At 37.1% G+C, this 21,018-nt stretch overlaps 1 long non-coding RNA gene across 1 annotated transcript; it reads right to left on the reverse strand.

The window, feature by feature from the left end:
- Window positions 1-1,968: 1,968 nt before the first annotated feature.
- LOC118889552 lies at window positions 1,969-16,782 on the reverse strand. Its single transcript, XR_005018570.1, has 3 exons — window positions 16,662-16,782; window positions 6,410-6,412; window positions 1,969-1,980 (listed from the first exon to the last, which is right to left on the reverse strand). It is a non-coding gene; the product is annotated as an uncharacterized LOC118889552 (long non-coding RNA).
- Window positions 16,783-21,018: the final 4,236 nt, after the last annotated feature.

Raw genomic sequence — 21,018 nt, forward strand, 5'->3', positions numbered from 1 at the left:
AACTTAGCATGGTGCCTGTACTTAGTAAAACTTGAAGAATATTTGTTGAAGGTTCATAAACAGGCATTTTCTATACTGTCAAATACATAAGGTAGTGATAGTTTACTATTTTGTTGTTGTTATGAGCCCACTTGGGACTTTAATGAAAGCTATGAAACTTCTTCCCAGAAAAATTCAGAATTTTGTCACATTTTCTGTGGATTCATTGACCCCCTAAAGCCCATTCATGTGGGGTTCATCATTTCCAAATTATGTTAATTTCCCATTTTAAACAGCAGATGTTAACTTTTACGGAGTACTTACTTGTCAGACTTTGAGCTGTTGAGCATGTAATATTTCAGTTAATCCTTATAGCTCTAGGAGGTAAGTCCTGCTTTTACTTTTTAAACAGGTGAAGAGTCAGTTTAAGAGAGACTGACTGACTTGCCTAAACTCACAGAGCTAATTAGTAGCAGAGCCAGGGCTCAAACCGAGAATTTTTTTTTATTCTAGCCTGAGTCTGCACTCCTAACCACTGAAAACCATCTGCCTGTTCTGTTTCCACCCATGGTAAGCGATGGAGTTATCCAGTGAAGACACTTAATCTCCCCTAGTAAGAGTCTGAAATGATGATATTAGCTGGCTTGAGCCCCTGACTTGATGTGAGCAAAGTTTCCTTGATCAAACAGGACAGGCTGTTCCCCCAACAGCACTCTTCATGCTTAGAGAGTCTACATTCCTGCTGCACTTGTTTAGCAATTGGCAGAGCTGTGACTCCAAATTATCTCATGCATGTTTCAAACCATTTAAATTGTCATGGTAGGATTTTGCCTATTAGCAAAATACCATCCCCTGAATACTGATTATGTAAAGTAACACAATTGCCTGGTGATAGGAAAGCAATGACTTCTTGAATGTAGTCCAGCAGTATAGTCATACTGCTCTTTTTCAATGAAATGTAAGGAAGTTGCTTCTGCAATATTCTTTATGTAATTAGATAGATTCAGGGTGTATTCATATTATACCCCATGTTGAAAGAAAAATAAACAGGCACAGTATTTTAAAAAATGCTTAATTGCACATCTAGATGTCCTTTGTCATTGAGGCTAAAGAAGAGTAAAACACGCCTTTTGCATTTTTCAGCCCTCTTCTTTGGTGGCGACAACATTTTCATCAGAGATTGAGTGAACCCAAGAATACTAAATACACTCTTGGCATAGGATTTAGCTCTTAGCTAGCCGGTCCCAGGTTGGGGGATGGGGGAAGGCACTCTCGGTTAAATCTGGAGCTTTTAGCATGCTGGTGATTGATCAGCTGAGTTATTCACTTTTAAGCTTCATCATTTTCACATTTAAAGTAATTTCAGTCAGTAAGAGAAAATTACACTCATTATATCCAAATGCAAATATATGTTTAGAAAGCATGTGGTTTAGAAAACAAATGGGATACAATTCCAACAGTAATGCCTCATAGGGGCATTTGCACACCTCTGTCTCCTAGCTCTTTATAATCATCATATGGTCATGCCTCCCTCCATGAAATAAGGAGATATATTTATTTGTGTCACTCTTCCCATGGGCATGAAGTGGAGCTCTCCCACCTCTATTATTTTTATTTCTTGCTTTCTGCACCAATGACTATACTAATCAGATAAAACTGTGCCTGAAATCATGCAGAAATCCTAGGTAATGCTGTCTAATCCCCAGGCGATCTCAAAATTAGGAAACAACTTCCCTTAGAATTCCTTTAGAATTCCCACCAGCACCAATCTTCAATTAGGGATCTTCAAGGGCTTGTCTGAAGTTAGCTTGTTTGCAGTAGATTAAAGATGGTTGCAAATTTTCTATTACCCTGCCCATTGGGAGATGGAGGCTAATTCATCTCCATGGAATCTGGGCTCACCTAGTGACTTACTTGACCAATTCAGAGAAAAAGACGTTCTGAGACTTCAAGGCAGTGTCATAAGAAGCCTTGCAGCTTCTGCCCACATCTCTTGGAACACTCTTTCTAGGTGCCTCGAGCTGTGATATAAGAAGTCTGCCGACTCTGAGATCATGTGCTGGTACTCCCCATGATAGTTCCAGCAGACTCCAGCCTTCCAACCATCTCTGCCACTGCACCAGTTTTTTTGTTTTTTGATCTTTTTTAATATTTCAATGTAGGTTTTATTGTTATGCAGGTGTAGTGAAGCCAGTAAGTCAGGAGATGACTGGCATTGAAAAGATAGTTTGCTACTCATAGTTTCTGAAAAGAAAGGGCATACCTGGCCATACAGGGCCACGTGAGGACGCACTGGAGTTGATAAGATGGCAGAGGAGTAAGGCGAGAGCATGGACAAGGGCCTGTATTTTGGTTCTTGTGGAAAGGAATGGAAGAGGCAGGGAAAGCAGGGAAATTGGCTAATTTGAATAATTTCAGTGGCCTTCCAGGTATAGGGGCTGACCCTAGTTGTCTGGTACCTGGCTGTGGGGTGATTAAAACAGAGGAATATTAGCTCTGAGTGTAAATGCTCTATGAGAGCCCAATAAAGAGAAGAGGGATAAAGATTTTGGATTGGGCTGGTTTGTGTATGAAAGGTACTCTTGCTATCTCTAGGACTTGGCTAGCCCTGTGAGAGGCAGTCCCTCCCAGGTCAGCAAAACCCCAGATGCCAGAGCATCAAGAATACAGACAATAAAAAAATGTAGTTAATGCAACCAGAAATGTGAGTGAAGCCATCTTAGACCCTCCAGAGCCGCCTATCTGCCAGCTGAGTACTAAGGAGAGAACTCCATCAGTGCCATGTGTACCTGAAGAATCACCCAGTTGACCTCTGCCCCAATTCCTGCCCCACAGATTTACAGGATATAATAAAGAAGTATTGTTTTCTTCTGCCGAGTTTTGGGTAGTTTGTTATATTAGTTAACTGGGATATTGCACCACAAGTTTAGAGCCCTTTCACTTTCTACCCATTCACCAGAAATCCATTAGAATGAGTATTCATTCTTGATCAATGCCAAAACTCAGCAAAATTTTGACTAACGTTGATTTCTTTGTATCTTTTGGCAGAATTCTACTTGGATAATATAATTAATCAGATTTCTTTTAGCTATTCTGATGAACAAGAAAATCACATACAAAATATAAAATCAAACAGATGAATACTAGAAATGACTTCTGGGTTTCTATATTATAAAATTACAACATTTTCAAACTTAAGTAGTTCAACTAATCTTTTTCAAATTGACTCTGCCAAAGGTTAGTGGGTGGGGCTTCCTGCTGATATTGACATAATTGGACTGTGAGGATAAATGGTCACGTTGAAAATGATGCGGCTACTCAGGGAAAAATGAAGAAAACCAATGCCATCTGTATTTCCATAAAGATTAACTTCAGAGGATCTTATAGTTCTCCCAAACAGTTCTTGCACGGCTGGCTTGAGTAGTGTCTGCATTTCCCTGTCCTACAGCTGCCTCCATCTGGAATTTAATATGCACTCATCTCTTTTCCGTTCCAGGAGGGATATGTACTGAAAATCTCCATATTAGTCATCAGCTGTCAACACTGACAAATTTCAATTACCATCCTCTGGTAGCAGTTCACACTAGAGAAGGAAATCAGGATGGCACGCTGGGATAGCATACTTGTGACAGATCTATTTTAATTGCCTTTCTTATCCACATTTAACCTCTATCATTTTGACAGGAGAAGGAAACTCACAGAGGAGGTAACTTTTTCTGCCAATGATAAAGTGGGGTGGGATGGGGAAATAAGCTTCTAGGAAAAGACTGGGTAACACGTTTCAACATAGAGACTGGCATTGATTGCTGGGGATGCTTTCACTGTGAGGCCCGTGGTGGTAACTTTCTGCTTATCAAAATACTTTGCATTTAATCAGCTGCCTGGATGGATGCTCCCGCTGATCATCCATAAATTATTCATCAATTAAAAAGACTTGGCATGATCTTTTTTTTTTTTTTTGCTTCATTTTCTGAGAGATGAATTTTCAAGAGCCCATAGCGGTAGTTTCCCTTAGTGAGTTCTCATTTCTTCTCATTCCTTGCAACAATACTGTTCATTTAGCCTTTTGATTGCAGCTTGATGGTTGCATCAGAGGCTACCTCTGCAGTGATGGATCATGTTGAGTTGTGCTGTTTTGCTCTTGCTTCGTTCTTTTTCTTTAATCCTGACGGATCTAAGCGCTTTTCTCAAAATAAAGAGAAAATGTTTTTCTTTAATAAGACATGTCAAAAAATCATTTATGGCCTCTGGTTTTTCACAGACCCATTTCTCATGGGATTTTTCACTGTGGGTTCTATTCCTTGGGTGACCTGGTTTCTGTTATGATCCAGTCAAAATGAAATTAAGGTATCTTTCTGTGATAACAATTTGCTAATATTTATTGGCCCTAGCTATACTTCACATCTGGATTACAATAGGTAACTTATTTTAATCATCAAAAACCCCTATGAAGTAGATACTGTTATTATCCATTTGTTGCAGATGAGAAATAAGCTCAGAGGTTTTTAAGTAGCTCTCTCATGGTTACACAGCTAGAAAATAGTGAACCTGGGATTCATTCTCAGGGAGTCGGACTCCAGAATCTGATTCCCAATTTCTCTGCTGCACTACGCATTGGGAGTTCATGTCTGCAATGTTTTATTAACCATTTTAGTCATTATTACTGCCCTGCAGAAGAGTAACATCCTCCTGGGGACTTACAAATTCATTATTGTTTTGAAAACTAGAAAGAAAGGATAATGTGGTTTCACCTATCTCAGGAAAAGACCAAAACAGCTAAGCTAGAGAATTAACAGCCAGAGACAAGGACAATAGTTAGATTTGAGAAAATTAGTAAAGGAGTTGACTAAGTCATTTCTGAATTTAGGAAAGAGTAACACCAGGAGTGAAAATGGAGCCAGATGGACCCAAACGGGTCTATCCATGACTTCTCTGTAGTCTTTTCTAGATATGGAACCACAGCGTTAGCCTGGATACTTTCTCTCTTCTATCCCCTCTTTTCTCCATTAAGTTTTTGTTCAGGCTGGATCAGAGTATTCTAAGAGTTGTATTCACACAGTTATATGATAAGGGAAGACATGTCACTTCTTAATTCTAATCCTTTAAACTAATGCAACAAAAACTGTGCAAACTGCTATGCAAATTAGCATAGTCCTCCTGAATCTTCAGGGTGTCAAATGGATGTTCCTTTCACCAGAAGGACTCTGAGAAACAAGTTATGAGTAAGATGTTAATGAAGTTTCAATTTTGAGAAGGCAGTTAAGACAGGAGAGAGAGCATGCAGAGCTGTGGATGCCTGGCCCAGAAAGAGGCAAATTACAATCAGTTATAAATCATAGTGGAATTGAGAGGGGTTAAGGAGGTAATTAAAATCTTTCTTCTGAATAGAGATTGCAACCTTAAAGTTGAAAGAATGGCCTTGGTGGAATTTAATAGAACTCTTCCTAATTATTAAAAGGATAAACCCCATCATTTGATAGAGTGTTCCTTTTTAAATGCAAGCAAATCAAAACCACCCCGGGGCATGTGAATTAACTGTGCTCATTTATAAACTATAAAGTGCCTTATATTTAAGAGAATGCATATGACAAGCTGAAGACAAATCTATGAATATATTTAGATTTGCTAGTGCCAAGATTTCTTACACTTTTTTGGGAAATATCCCAAATGAGATATAATGCAACTCTGGAAATATCAGGACTCATTTAATGCTTGCTGCTTGGTATAACCAAGGAGTCTGTGTAAAGCAGGATTGTCTTTAGAATGATTAGGATGTTAGCACAGATTTGAGTTATAAATATCATAGTTATCCCTGCCCCTTGTGTATGACACATATATCATGTAGCTCTCCAGCACCTGACATATAAGGCTTGGGGAGGGGCTTACATTTATTGCATACATATTATATATTAGGAAATGTTTGGTCTCTGAAAATTATTTTATTGAACTCTCCAAGCAATTTTGTCCATAAGGCTTCATTAGTACTGTTATACATAAGAGGAAACTGAGACTCGGAGAACTGAAGTCAAATGGCCACAGGTCATAAGACTGTAACTGTAAAGGCTGAGTTTAAATTCAAGGTCACTGGCCTTTAAAGTAAATACTTTCTATTATTATATCCTACTGTCTTCTAGAATAATATAGGTACTTCCTGCATATAGTAGGTGCTTAATAAATCTTTGTCGTATGAACTCTGAAGAATCAATCCATATGTACTCAATGGATTTGAAATTTTATTAAGAGAAAAAGTGGAATAAAGTACAATTAAAAGCAACATATGAATATTATTAAAATGATAGATGTAAACATATAGATAACATTTATAGAAACTCAGTGGAAAGTGCTACTATTGAAGTATAGTATTTATCAAGGGACTCTTCTCTGGGAAGAAAACTTTGCTTTTTTTAAATGTGCAATTCCTAAATAAAACTTCCTCTCCACATCTTCTTACCAATCCCTTCAGAAAAACATATTACAGTTTTTCAATATTACATACTAGAAGGTGCCTAAAAGCCTACTTATCCTGCAGTAGTTTTATCTCAGCACATTTTCCTTTCAGTAATAAGGTAAATTAAGACCACCTTCAGGTGATTTTTTTTTTTGACAGACTGCACAGGCAACCATAAAGTTCCCCCAATGAAAATGTCCTCAAGAGAAATGCTCTCCTTAGGTCCTCAAAAAAACTTTAGGACTGGCAGCATGTCCTCAAGAATAAATATCTCATTTAAGTAAGGCATGCTTGACCTTGAGAAGCAGCTGGGGATTCTGAACATCAAGCCATGTGACTTCCCAAAGGCCACAATCAATCTATTGCTGACTGTGTGTTGACTCTATCTTTGTGAGTCCTGAAAAAAAAAAAAGACAGAAGTAGCTTTTGGCTTAGTTTATTTGGTTAGAAGGGCCCCTGAAGACCAGTTTGGATGACACAAAAGTCAACCCACAGCCACTTTGTTTGGGATGATTTGATTAAGGTGCTTCAGTTGGCATCTACATAATGTAAAGTGAATTCCATCAAATTGCAGGGAAGCAGGGCTTCCCTGGTGGCACAGTGGTTAAGAATCTGCCTGCCAATGAAGGGGACACAGGTTCAAGCCCTGGTCCGGAAAGATTCCACATGCCGCGGAGCAACTAAGCCCGTGCGCCACAACTACTGAGCCTGCACTCTAGAGCCCGCAAGCCACAACTACTGAAGCCCGCGTGCCTAGAGCCTGTGCTCCGCAACAAGAGAAGCCACTGCAATGAGAAGCCCATGCACTGCAACGAAGAGTAGCCCCTGCTCGCCGCAACTAGAGAAAGGCCGCGTGGAGCAACAAAGACCCAATGCAGCCAAAAATAAATAAATAAAAATAAATAAATCTATAAAAAAAATTGCAGAGAAGCATGTTACCTTTAATTCCTGCCCCGTACTCTTCATTACTATAGGAAGAAGTATTTTTATCTCATTTTAGATTATTTCCAAATCATATTCCAGGTGCTCTCACTTTCTTACTTGTTCCTTCAAACTTTTATTTCCTAATTGGAGGTTTTGAGGCAGCTAAAATAAATTGAAAAATTATAGCATGCAAAAATATTCAATATTTAGTTAATGAATATGTGTAAAACACTTACAAAGGCTTTATATATTATTTCACTTAATCCGATGAGTTAGTTACTCTACCATCCATATTTTGCAGATAAGAAAACTGAGTCTCAGAAGCTTGAAAGAAATTTTCCAAGGTTACACTTGTAATAAAAGGTGAATTCAAATTTCAAACTAAGACCTGTATTTTTTCAAAATCCATGCTTACCTTATGACTCTGTGTTATCATCCTTCAGTTTAGGTGGGAAAGCTGTAACCTCACATTAATTGTCTCTTTTATCATGTTTCATCTACTTGTATTCATTCATGGAACAACCATTTATTGAGAGACTAATATATGCAGGTTATTGAAGACTGATACAAGGCACAATGTCCTCTCTCTTCAGTTTTTTCTTTTTTTGCAAAAGCTGAAATTTGGTGTGAAATATCATTATGATCCTTTTTAACATCACTTACTCAGTGATGTTTTATTTCATTTATTGATCCAAGCCAAGCCAATATCCCTTGTCATCTGGTAATGAGTACTTAAAGCATTTCACACTGGGCTACTCAGTTTCTCTGCATCCCTTTTTGTCCCTGTCTTGCTCTTTTCTGTGACTCTTCTCATTTTAGTTTTTTGGCCTTGATATTCTTTGGACTGATGTTCAAAAAATACTTCTACTCTCAGATAAGGAAACACGATAATCAGAACGATTTTACCTCTCTTTTTGTCCCTCATACACAGATGTTCAACAAGAATAACAAAGCAGTTAATGTTTTATACTGGTCTTTAAGTTCAAGTGAAATCTTTTTCGTATTTCATAGGGATTTCTGGATTCAATATCTTCTTATGTCAACAGCAAAATCTCAGTTTTTGGGGGTACTATACTTTCCCTCTATTACGATAGTTATATTGCCTTGCTACACTTGTATATCTCTATTTCTACCACTATGTTGTATACTCTTTATAATCAAGAACACTGTCTAATATTAATCACGGTTGTCACCTCATCCAGGCTTAGCACAAGGCCAAAGAGCAGACACTCAATAAAGATGATTGGTCCAATTCCCTTAACTAATAAATGTATGAACCTTTGCATTGGAGACACATCAATGAACTAAGTCAGACAAGGTCCCTTTCCTTATGAGGTTTATGACCTTGAAGTTATTTCAGAACGAGTAGACAGAAGAAAGGGAAAAAATAAGGAAAGATAATCTAATATTATATGAGTAACTGCAGTGTGTGAAGTAATGTTAGCTATCTTATGTTTGCTGCCCCACTTAATGTTTTAGTGGGGCAGGAAATAAATCAATCTTTCATCACAAAGGCAGTAAATCAGTCTTTCCTAAACATTTGTGTTACATCCTAATGTGAAAATAAACCTAAGTCGTCAACCTTTCTGGAGCATGATCATTTGGTAGTTGTTACTTATGGGAGTCCTTTTCCTTCAGCAAAGGTAGAAACTGGATTTACTGTTGCTGTCACATTTGAGTTCATCATTGTGAATAATAAGCATGTCACTTTTTTTCTCTACTGATCTTCTCATCCTTCGGGCATTTGCTGGTAATAACTCACTACTCTGTTGTATTTATTTTAAGAAAATAAACTTATAACCATGGATCTATAAAACTGCTTTTTCCCCGTCATATCACAATGTGGGGGCCAGGTGGGAGAAGTAAGTAGGCTTAACATAGCTATCAAAATGAGAGTTTTGTACTTGTTGTTTAGGCTACTTTCTTGAACTGAAAGATGATTTCTATTATCTATTTTCTCTACACACTGTATATGTTAGAGCTAGGGGTTGGTGGAGACTGACTTGCAAGAAGAACACCTCCAGAAACTATATGCATATATTCATTTGACCTAAGGGATTGAAATAGCTTTTTAACCATTTACCGGGAGTCAAGGCCTTACATCAAGGTTAGAAGCATAGTTGGAAACTAAAAGGCACTTTCCCTAGGAAATGAGACAGAACGCATTTTAAAGAAAGAAACAATTTTGTCAGGTTAACCCAATTGTAGTAGTGTGATTAAATCTAGGAGATGGGAGCCCCAAACCAGGCCTTATGGAAAGTGTAATACCACCTATAGTAAAGTTCTCACAGCAATTGGAGACAAAATGACAAGTGTCTGTTTGTAGAGAAAAGAGATTAACATGGAATCTCAGGACTTTGATCACAGAATCTTAAGGAGCTAGATATTGATGGGGTTTACAAACAATCACAAGAGCCCAAACTCTGCTTAAGTAGAGTGGATGGGAAGAGAGGAAAAACTACCTGTTTTATTCAAAAGGGAAGATCAAAGACTCTATGTTTAAGAAGATGATTTAAAATATAAATCATCAATATTGGTCAAAGGGTACAAACTTCCAGATAAACAAGTTCTGGGGACCTAATGTACAGTGTGGTGATTATAGCTAATGATACTGTTACAGGGGCTACACCAAACTAAGAATCTTCTGTATAGCAAAGTAAACTATCAACAAAATGAAAAGGCAACCTAACACATTTTGCAAATCATATATCTGATAAAGGGCTAATCCAAATATATAAATAACTCATACAACCCAATAGCAAAAAGCCAAACAATCTGATTTAAAAAATGGACAGAAGTTCTGTACAGAGATTTTTCCAAAGAAAACATTCAGATGGCTAACAGGTACATGAAAAGATGTTCAACATCACTAATCAACAGGGAAATGCAAATCAAAACCACAGTGAGATATCACCACACACTTGTTAGAATGGCTGTTTTCAAAAGATAAGAAGTAACAAGTGTTGCCAAGGATGTAGAGGAAACGGAAAGCTTGTGCATTATTGGTGGGAATGTAAATTGGTGCAACCACTATGGCAAACAATATGAAGTTTCCTCCCCAGATTAAAAATAGAGCTACCATACGATCCAGCAATCCCACTTCTAGGTATTTATTTGAAGAAAGCAAAAACACTAACTCCAATAGATACATGCACCCCCCCCCATGTTTATTGCAGCATTATTTACAATAACCAAGATATGGAAACAACCTAAGTGTCCACTGATGGATGAATGATAAAGAAAATGTGATATATATAAACACACACACACAAATGGAATATTATTCAGCCACAAAAAGAAAGAAATCTTGCCTTAGTGACAACATGGATGGACTAAAGGGCATTATGCCAAGTGAAATAAATCAGAAAGAGACAAACACCATATGTTCTCTCTTATTGTGGAATCTAAAAAACCCAAAACCCAAACAGCCCCACCCCCACAAAAAAACAAGCTCATAGATACAGAGAACAGATTGATGGTTGCTAGAGGTGGGAATTGGGAGGCGGGTGGGAGAAATGGGTAAACTTTTTTTTCGTTTAAATAAGTTGAAAAAAGTTCTGTGCTCTATACTTGTATGCTGCTAACAGAGTAGATCTTAAATAGTCTCACCACACAGAAGAAATGGTAATTATGAGACATGGTGGAGGTGTTAGCTAATACTATGGTGATCTTCCAGTATTCAAGTGTTTCAAATCAATAGGTTGTACACCTTAAACTTACACAATGTTATATGCCAATTACGTTTCAGTAAATCTGGAAAAAATAAATTGCAAGAGTAAGAAATGAAGAAAGAGGAATAGTTTTGAAGTCAGCCCTTCCTTCTCCTGGTGAATATTAGCATCTGTTCTGAAATAGAAGATGTAGTATAATTGAATGCAAGTCCCGATTTTGTGAGTTTCAAACCTTTCAGATTCTAGTAGCATTAAAAATGCAAAATGTGCACTTAAAAGTTTTTACAGTTTTGAGTTTTGAATACTTCTGTGTATGCTTTACTTTGTAAAAAAATCAATTTTAATTGTCTTTGAATTTTAATGATTTTTCCAAGTAATCCAATGAATCACTTTCAAGGGTTCCCAAAGAGTAAAAAAATTTTCATAAATAAGTTTTAGTTTTTCTTAATGAAAGCAAATGTTTTCTAAATGCCACCTTGATAGATTCAGAAGGTTGACTGTGCAAGTACCAAAATAGTGGATTACAAGTGATGTAAAGCAGTCAACTTGGAGAAGAAAAGTTAAGTTCAGAGTAACAAGATAATCAAATGGCTATAGATTAACAGGACAAAAAAAAAAGACTTAGGATGTTTTGGTCATAAGAGACCAAAGCAGGAGTAGATATCAATAGTATAGATAATTTTATTCAACATAATTTTGTGTTGCCATTAAGAATAGGACCCTAAAACATAAAAATGATGTCAAATGAGCACTTAGACATATGGCATAATTTATACTGGTCTTTCTTAAGCACCTTTTGGGCTTTGGGGCAGTGGCAGTGGCATTATCCAAAATTTGAATAGACCTGGAAGAGGTAATACTTTTTAATATTTTTCAGTCACAGACCCATTTAAAAAGCTGATGAAATTGATAGATATTCTTACTATGAAAAAGGGACATATGTTCCTACTCAAATTTGCACACAAATTATGGGTTATTATTTTAGCAATCTGGACTTTCCAAAAGCAGATGCTAAAATGTGAGAGATTTATTAGGGGTGAGATCTATGAACAACAATGGGAAAGAAATGGGAGGAGACTGGAGAGCTAACAGACCACAGTGCAGATCTGCCTTCGGTGAAGGAGACAGGAAAGAACAAAAGGTTGGTGAGACCATCTTGGACAGTGGTAGAGTTCTAAAAGGGTTTATCAAGGCTGTTGGGTAGTCCTAAAGCCAAACTTAACCCATTAGTGGAATCCCTCATCTCCCAGGGACAGGCGTGCCTTAGTATCCCTGCCATGCTCAGTCCGTGAGAAAATCTTTTTTTAATTGAAATGTAGTCAATTTACATTTACAATATTAAATTAGTTTCATGTGTACAGCATAGTGATTCAATATTATTATAGACTATACTCCATTTAAAGTTATTACAAAATAATGGCTATCTTTCTCTGTGCTGTGCAATATATCTTTGTTGCTTATCTATTTTATACATCGTAGTTTGTATCTCTTAATCCCATACGCCTATCTCACCCCTCCCCGCTTCCCTCTCTCCACTAGTATTCACTAGTTTGTTTTCTATATCTGTGAGTCTGTTTCTGTTTTGTTATATACAATCCTGTGCTTTATTTCTGAGATTCCACATAAGTGATAACATACAGTATTTGTCTTTCTTTGTCTGACTTATTTCACTAAACACATAAGCATATTGCTCTCTAGGTCCATCCATATTGTTGCAAATGGCAGAAATTCACTCTTTTTATGGCTGAGTAATATTCCATTGTATGTGTATATCACATCTTATTAATTTATTCACCTGTTGATGGACACTTGTGTTCCTTCCATATTTTGGCTATTGTAAGTAATGCTGCTATGAACATTGGGGTTCATATATCTTTTCAAATTAGTGTTTTTGTTTTCTTTGGATATACACCCAGATGTGGAATTGCTGGATCATATGATAGCTCTATTTTTAGTTTTTTGAGCAATTTACATTCCCACCAACAGTGTACAATGATTTCCTTTTCTACACATCCTCACCAATGTTTGTTATTTGAAGAGTTTTTGATGACAGCCATTCTGACAGGTGGGAGGTCATATCTCATTGTCCGTTTGGATTTGTCCTTCACTAATAATTAGCAATACTGAGCATCTTTTAATGTGCCTGTTAGCCATCTGTATGTCTTCTTTGGGAAAATGCCTATTTAGGTTTTCTGCCCATTTTTTAATTGGGTTGTTTGGTTTTTTTTTGGTATTGAGTTGTATGAGCTGTTTCTATATTTTGATATTAATCCCTTATTGGTCATGTCATTTGCTAATATTTTCTCCCATTCTGTAAGTTTCTTTCCATTTTGTTGATTGTTTCCTTTGCTGTGCAAAAGCTTTTAAGTTCAGTTAGGTCCCATTTGTTTATTTATGCTTTTATTTCTTTTGCCTTAGGAGAAAGATCGAAAAAAATATTGCTACGATTTATGTCAGAGTGTTCAGCCTATGTTCTCTTCTAGGAGTTTTATGGTTTCAGGTCTTACATTTAGGTCTTTAAACCATTTTGAGTTTATTTTTGAATTTGGTGTGAGAAAATGTTCTAACTTCATTCTTTCACATGTAGCTGTCCAGTTTTCCCAGCACCACTTAATGAAGACTGTCTTTTATCCATTGTATAGTCTTGCCTCCTTTGTCATAGATTAATTGACCATAAGTGCCTCGGTTTATTTCTGGGTTCTCTATTTTGTTCCATTGATCTATGTTTCTTTGCCATTACCATGCTGTTTTGATTGCTGTAGATTTGTACTATAGTCTGAAATCAGGGAGCATGTTATTTCCAGCTTTGTTCTTTTTTCTCAAGATTGCTTTGGAAATTTGGGTTTTTGTGGTTCCATATAAATTTCAGGATTATTTGTTCCGGTTCTGTGAAAAATGCCATGGGTATTTTGATAGGGGTTTCATTAAATTTGTAGATTGCTTTGGGTAATGTGGTCACTTTAACAATATTAATTCTTTCAAGCCAAGAACACAGGATAACCTTTCATTTCTTTGTATCATCTTCAATTTCCTTCATATATGTTTTATAGTTTTCAGAGTACCTCCTTTCTTTAACCTTGTTTTAAGTTTTTTCTCTAGGTATTTTACACTTTTTGATACGATTTTAAACAGGATTTTTTGGCTCTCTCTTTCTTCCTTTCTTTCTTTCTTTCTTTCTCTCTTTCTTTCTTTCTTTCTTTCTTATTTTTTTTGCTTTCTCTTTCTGATAGTCCATTATTAGTGTAAGGAAAAGCAACAACTTTCTGTATATTCTCTATAATGTGTCTGGAGAAAAACTTTGTTTGAAAGTACACATGCACCCCAGTGTTCATTTCAGCACTGTTTGCAATAGCCAAGACATGGAAGCAACCTAAATGTCCATCGACAGATAAATGGATAAAGAAGATGTGGTACATATATGCAATGGAATATTACTCAGCCATTAAAAAGAATGAAATAATGCCATTTGCAACAACATGGATGGACCTGGAGATTATCATACTAAGTGAAGTAAGTCAGACAGAGAAAGACAAATATCATATGATATCTCTTATATGCGGAATATAAAAAAAATGATACAAATGAACTTACTTACAACACAGAAACAGACTCACAGACTTAGAGAACGAACTTACGGTTACCAGAGGAAAGTGTTGGGGGGAGGGATAGATTGGGAGTTTGGGATTGACATGTACAGACTGCTATATTTAAAATAGATAACCAACAAGGACGTACTGTATAGCACAGGGAACTCTGCTCAATATTCTGTAATAACCTAAATGGGAAAAGAATTTGAAAAAGAATGGATACATGTATATGTATAACTGAATCACTTTGCTGTACACCTGAAACTAACATATTGTTATTCAACTATACTCCAGTATAAAATAAAAATTAAAAAAAAAACTTTTTCGGGGGCTTCCCTGGTGGCGCAGTGGTTGGGAAGCTGCCTGCCAATGCAGGGGACATGGGTTCAAGCCCTGGTCTGGGAAGATCCCACATGCCGTGGAGCAACTAGGCCCGTGAGCCACAATTACTGAGCCTGCGCGTCTGGAGCCTGTGCTCTGCAACAAGAGAGGCCGCGATAGTGAGAGGCCCGCGCACCGCGATGAAGAGTGGCCCCCGCTTGCCGCAACTAGAGAAAGCCCTCGCACAGAAACGAAGACCCAACACAGCAAAAAAAAATAAATAAATAAATAAATAAATAAATAAATAAATAAATTTAAAAAATGAATAGGATATTCTTCAAAAAAAAAAAACAAAAACCTTTTTCTATCACAGAGAGGTATGCTCAATATTTTTAATCTATCTCCATTATTTGAGATGTATGTTCCACTTGCATTTTCTTGGTGCAATTATTAATGGTACTCTCTTTCACTCTCAAAATGTCCTAATTTGAATGATTAATTTTATGATCAATTTGCTAAAATAAAGAACTATAAAGCCTTGTTTCAGATTTATGGGGGGAAAAAAAGTCCCCTACTATCTGTATTGTTAATTTTCTCCTTGTTAATATTTGCTTTATATATTTAGGTGCTCCTGTATTGGGTTCATATATGTTAAAGAGTGTAATATCCTCGTTTTGTTTGCTCCCATTATCATTAAATAATGCCCTGCTTTGTCTTTTGTTATAGACTTTTTTTTTTTGAGGTATAGTTAATTTACAATGTGTCAGTTTCAAACATACAGCAAAGTGATTCAGTCATATCTATATCTACATCTATCTATCTACCTTCAGATTCTCTTCCATTATAGGTTATTACAAGATATTGAGTATAGTTCTCTGTGCTATACAGTAAGTCCTTGTTGTTTACCTACTTTATATATAGCAGTGTGTGTATGCCAATTCCCAAACGCTAATTTATCATCCCCCACCGCCATTATCCCCTTTGGTAACCATAGTCCATTTTCTATGTCTGTGAGTCTATTTCTGTTTTGTAAATCAGTTCATTTGTATTTTTTTTTTTAGATTCTACAAATAAGTGATATCATATAATGTTTGTCTTTCTCTGTCTGACTTACTTCACTTAATATGATAATCTCTAGGTCCATCCATGTTGCTGCAAATGGCATTATCTCATTCTTTTTTATGGCTGAATAATATTCCATTGTGTATATGTAAATATATATATATTGTGTGTGTGTGTGTGTGTGTATATATATATATACCACAACTTCTTTATCCATTCATCTGTCGATGGACAATTAGGTTGCTTCCATGTCTTGGCTATTGTAAATAGTGCTTCAGTGAACATTGGGGTGCATTTATCTTTTTTGAATTATAGTTTTCTCTGGATATATGCCCAGGAGTAGGATTGCAGGAGCACATGTTAAGTCTATTTTTAGTTTTATAAGGAACCTCCATACTGTTCTCCATAGTGACTACATCAATTACATTCCCACAAACAGTGTAGGAGGGCTCCTTTTTCTCCACACCCTCTCCAGCATTTATTATTTGTAGACTTTTTAATGATGGACATTCTGACCGGTGTGAGGTGATACCTCATTGTAGTTTTGATTTGCATTTCTCAAATAATTAGTGATGTTGAGCATCTTTTCATGTGCCTATTGCCCATCTGTATGTCTTCTTTGGAGAAATGTCTATTTAGGTTTTCTGTCCATTTTTTTATTGGGTAGACTTTGTTTTATAGTATATGTTGTCTGATTTGAGTATTGGTACCTCCACTTTCTTATTGTTTCCATTTGCATGAAATATCTTTTTCCATCCTTTCACTTTCAGTCTGTGTGTGTCTTTAGCTCCTATGTGAGACTCTTGTAAGCAGCCACCCTATGACTGGAGCATTAATCCATTTATATTTAAAGTGACTGTTGATAGGTATGTACCTATTGCCATTTTATTACTTGTTTTCTGGTTGTTTTTGTAATTCTTCTCTGTTCATTTCTTCTTCTTTTTGTTTTCTTCCCTTGTGGTTTGTTGATTCTTTTTATTGGTATGCCTGTGTTTCATTCATTCTTTCTAGTTTTTGTGTATCTATTGTAGGTTTTTGATTTGTGTTTACCAAGGGGTTCATATATGTTGACCTATATCTACTTGTTTTAAACTGGTAATCATTTAAGTTCAAACACATTCCATAAGATCTGTATTTTTTTACTCCTCTCCCTCACATTTTGTGGGGTTTCTTTTTTTAACATCTTTATTGGAGTATAACTGCTTTACAATGGTGTGTTTCAGCTTTATAACAAAGTGAATCAGTTATACATATACATATGTTCCCACATTTTGTGTCTTTGATGTCATATCTTACACCTTTATGTTTATCCTTTCATTGTTTATTGTGTTTCTAGTTGATTTTACAATTTTTTTCTTTAATCTTCATACTAGCTTATTTTAGTGGTTGATCCTCAGCCTTTAGTATATATTTGCCTTTCCTAGTGCGGTTTTTCCTTTCCTATAGGTTCTTACTACTTGTTATGGCCTTTTATTTACCACTTAGAGAAAACTTTAACGTTTCTTTTAGGGTGGGCTTAGTATTGATGAACTCTTATTTAATTTTTGCTTGTTGAAGAAGTTCTTTATCTCTCCTTCAATTCTAAAATTGTATTGGGTAGAGTATCCTAGTTTGCGTATTTTCTCCTTTTAGCTCTTTGAATATATTATGCCACTCCCTTCTGTGCTTCCTGTACTTAGGTATTTCTTTCTTTCTTTAGGTTTGGGACATTTTCAACCATTATTTCATCAAATACATTTTTGACCATTTTCTCTTTCTGTTCTCCTTCTGGGACACCAATCATGCAAATACTGGTATGCTTAATGTTATCTGAGATGTCTCTTAAACTGTTCTCATATTTTTATATTTGTTTTCCTTTTTGCTGTTCTCTTTGGGTGGTTTCCATTATTCTGTCTTCCAGATCACTTATGTGTTCTTCTGTATCACTTATTCTGCTATTCATTCTTTCTAGTGTGTCTTTCATTTCAATTATCGTATTCTTCAGTTCTGACTTTTTAAAAAATATTTACTAGTTTCATATAAAAATTCTCACTTTGTTCATCTATTCTTTTTCCTAATTCATTTAGAGTTGTTATTACTTTTGCTTCAAATTATTTATCTGGTAAATTGTCTATTTCTGTTACATTTTATTTTTTTCCAGTGGTTTTCTCTTGCTCTTTCAGTTGAGTCCAGTTCCTCTGTCTTCTCATTTTACTTAATTTCTCTGTCTCTTTAAATTTAGGTGAAACAGTTACCTATTGTCATCCTGAAGGTTTGTCCTTATGTGGGAGCATCCCTATACAGTCTGCGTGTACTCAGTCACTTTGGCAGGAGAGCTGGATTTGATGTGAACACAAGTCCCTTCTTTCCCCAGGGTGTGCTGTCTGCTACCACCTTGGTAGAAGGTGGGGCTGGAGATGGAGGGGCTAGGGCTGGAGCCAGGTGTAAGGCAGGGTTTCCCCTCTGCTCAGTGGCTCTTGCCACCCTATTGGAGATGGTGTAGTATCTCCAGTTCCTGGAGCATAAGCCCAGAGGATTGGGTCTGAGCTGGCTCTGTTCCTTTTAAGTGTGTGTTCTCCCCTCTCTCTGCATCAATACCCTTGTCCCAGAGGGGAATAATGCTGGAACAAGAGGGGTCCGTGCAGGCTGTCTGCTTGTGATGGGGCATGGGCTGTGGCAGGCCAGCCCCAGACAGAGGTCTGGGCTGCTTCTGATGAGCTTCCTGTGTCAGCACCAGTAATGGCTGCCCCCGTCCTACTTAAACTCAGCCTTGGGTCAGAGTATCCTCTGTCCCTCACAGCTATCACTCCCCTCTGTTTCTGCCACCCCCACCCTGATGTTGAGTCAGGCTGCTGGGCAGACAGGGCCTGTGCAGGCTCTCAGTGTGTATTGGGGTATGGGCTGTGGTGGTCCGGTTGCTGTCAGAGATCAGGACCACTTCCAATGTGCTGCCTGTGTAAGTGCCAGAAGTGGCTGTCCCCGTCCCACTCAGACACCACTTTGGGTCTTGGCTGCCTGTTTATTTCACAGCCAAGCTTTTTCCTTGCTTGTGGCAGCCCTAGCTCCACTGTGGAGCTGCAGTGTGATGTAAGCAGGGCTGGAATGTTCACCCGGCTCAGGCTGGGGCATGTACTGAGACAGTAGTGGGAAACCAGGCAGCCTCTCAAGCTGCTTTCAATCTGCCCTCTCTGCCCTGCTTCGGGAGCAAGCCAGCGCATGTGTGCTCCTCACACGTGGAATCAAGGCTTTTCACAGTTTTCCTGTTGGTCCCACTGGCCCTCCAACCAGCCAAGGGAGCTCCTTTTCCCTTTGTCAGAACCCAGAACTAGGGCACCCAATATGTGACCTGAACCGTTGACTCCCCAGGGCAGATCTCCACCTGTGTTATCTCCTTTGTCCTCTGAGTCCCCTCCTAGGGGCACAGGTTCTGACCTGATTGCTTCTTTTCCCTCCCTACCTGACTGTGTGGATATTTCTTACAGTCTTGGTTGTACAGGAGTCCTTCTGCCAGTTGCCAGTTAGTTTTCAGTGAAAATTTTCCACATGTAGATGTATTTTTGATGTGTTTGTGGGGGAAGGTGAGGTCCAAGTCCTCCTATTTTGCCATCTTGATCGATCACTCTTCTTTATCTTCAGTGAGAAAATAATGGATGTCACAGGGTAGCAGCTGGGGCTATAAGTCCATTATGCTCCCTGTGGCTGCAGATCAGAGAGGTGCAGTCTCATAGCCCCCATACTCATGGACCCCAGGGTGAATCCTTGGCTTAAGGAAAAGTAGCAGTTATGATCAGAGAGATAATTTTTACAAGATGATTATCAAATCTACGCCTCTGATTTAATCTGAAGATAATGACTGAAAATGAGTTAGACCCCAGGTATTAGCACTGAAAGTATTTCAAATCTAAATGTACTGAGGATTCTGTCAATGATTGATACCATTTATTTGTTAGTACCTACTCTGAGCTAGATATGATACTAAGCAATTTATATTAATTAATTAACTGTGAGGTCTTATGATATTCAACTTCATAGTTTGGAAAACTGAGTAAATTGCCCATTTATCTAGAAACACTCATATAACTTTTAATGCTTTTTTTTTTTTTTAGCATATAAATTTCTACATATAAATCTCTACATTACCAGTGGTTGCAACCAATGATCTTGAGATCACAATACTTCTAGAGAAGGAAAGATGGACTTTGGGCAGGAAGGTTAGCCTCCTCTTTGTGACAAAGTCCTCTTCCGTAGTCTATGAGAAATTATTTCTATTTCTTTCCATCTTGCTTTCCAGAAGTGTACTTGAGGGAGAAGAAAGCAGAACACAAAACTGAGGTAGGAAACAAAACTTATCCTAACATTTAAAGAGAATAAGGCCACAAAACTGAAGACTTAAAAACTATCTTCAACATAAAATGGAATTATATGGAAAATCCTAATACACTGATGGTGGTACCATAAGAACAGTGTTCATTTGCAACAGGAAGGTTTAGGTTAATTATAAGGAAGAGCTCCTTTTCATTCTTATTAATCAAATGAATTATGTATGTACTAAATGTGAATATGTAAAAAGAGAAAAAAGAGGATACAAACAAGATATGTTATTGAGCCTTCCATTTCAGAAGGATGGGTCAGAAATGACCCTTTTGTGCTATTGATACTTTTAAAAAGAACATTCATGTAGTACAGTGGCTTTCGAACATCTTTTAATCATACAATATACATGTATACACACAAACACAAACATATAGTTCATAATGACCGCAGCTACCTTATTACCTGCAGTACATTCTATTTTGTCTATTTTGTTCTATTCTATTCATTTTTGTCCTATTCTATCCTATACTTTCTCATTGAAGAATGCTAGTCATGGTCAACTTAATTGATTTCACTATCTGCTAATGGCTCACAATTTGAAAAATTGAACCAGTATGTGGTTCAGCCTCCAAAAGACAATTGGTTCAATTACAAGAATCATGACACCATTAAAGAAAGAGGGAAGAGATGAAAGAGTTTTGTGTCACCTTACCTATCATATAGTTATGGAGTA

Source organism: Balaenoptera musculus, chromosome 2 (assembly GCF_009873245.2).
Source record: "Balaenoptera musculus isolate JJ_BM4_2016_0621 chromosome 2, mBalMus1.pri.v3, whole genome shotgun sequence".
NCBI classification, from domain to species: Eukaryota; Metazoa; Chordata; class Mammalia; order Artiodactyla; family Balaenopteridae; genus Balaenoptera; species Balaenoptera musculus.